At 31.5% G+C, this 1,157-nt stretch overlaps 1 long non-coding RNA gene across 1 annotated transcript; it reads right to left on the minus strand.

Annotated features, from left to right (window-relative positions):
* LOC117112284 lies at positions 1–1,157 on the minus strand. The gene is made up of 3 exons (XR_004446012.1): positions 1,086–1,157; positions 763–873; positions 1–59 (listed from the first exon to the last, which is right to left on the minus strand). It is a non-coding gene; the product is annotated as an uncharacterized LOC117112284 (long non-coding RNA).

Consider the following 1,157-nt stretch of genomic DNA (forward strand, 5'->3'; position numbering starts at 1 on the left):
AATTTGAGTCTATCTTGTGCTATTAGGTTTGCACCACAGCTTATAAGCTTCTCCACAACCTAAGAAGAACAGAAAAAAAGAGAAGAAATTTAAATTTGGGAATCATATGTTAAAGTAAAGTAAGGAAAGAAAGCCTTTGATGACCAAAGGGTTGAATTCATGAAACTTAAATAAATGGTTACACCTCTCATATCATCACTGTCATCACTAATCATTGTTATTCCAATCATCATCACTGACATCATTATCATCTTTATCATCACAGACATCATCAATATCAGCATCATCATTATTACAAATAATTTCATTATTGTCATTATTATAATCATTGTTAACATTACCAACATTTTTGCCTTCATCCTCATCATTGGCATAATTAGGCTATGAATATTTTCATCATCATCATCATCATAACTGTTGTCCTTGTCATCATCGTAGACCTAGCCATCATTATTATAATAATTTCAACAGTGCTCCCAAAGTGCATACACTGTACTTTACTACTAATAATCATTTACATGTTTCACTATAGTGCATAAAGTAGTGATGCACCACACCGGAATGCTATTCAGCACAATTACGCTGTACAAGTTATTCTACCTTTACCCTTTACCTATATATATTTAGCTAAGCCATAATTTCCTCTGCTTTCTCACAAGTTTAAAAATTCATAAATCTGTTCGGTTACAGAGAGTCAGCCAAATTAAATAATAATTTGATATTATTAACTAAATATAATATTTAATAAAGGAATCTACTTACATTCAAGTGACCTCCTAAGCAAGCAAGGTGCAAGGGAGTGAGACCACCAGATCCTTCCACATTAACATCAATCCCCTTGTCCAACAATTGTTTCACTGCTACCAAATCTCCCTGCAAAAATAATTGTTTCAAATATATTTTAAAATTCTGTAAGTGACCAAATTAATTTCAATCCTTAACATACACAACATGTAGGTCATTACTAAAGTTCTAATAGTACTAATTTATGCATATGAAGTGATCCTCTGGATATTAAAAAAGAAATATTTTAACTTAATTAACATGGTATATACAAATAAATAATGAAAATACTGTGAACAGACCTGAAAACTTGCTTGATGAAGACAAGAACAACCACTGAGGTTGGGTGCATAGCTTGGATTTTGTTTTTGTGC

This window comes from Anneissia japonica, unplaced genomic scaffold (genome assembly GCF_011630105.1).
Source record: "Anneissia japonica isolate Jap-2015-1 unplaced genomic scaffold, ASM1163010v1 scaffold286897_len1157_cov237_single, whole genome shotgun sequence".
In the NCBI taxonomy this organism is placed as follows: Eukaryota; Metazoa; Echinodermata; class Crinoidea; order Comatulida; family Comatulidae; genus Anneissia; species Anneissia japonica.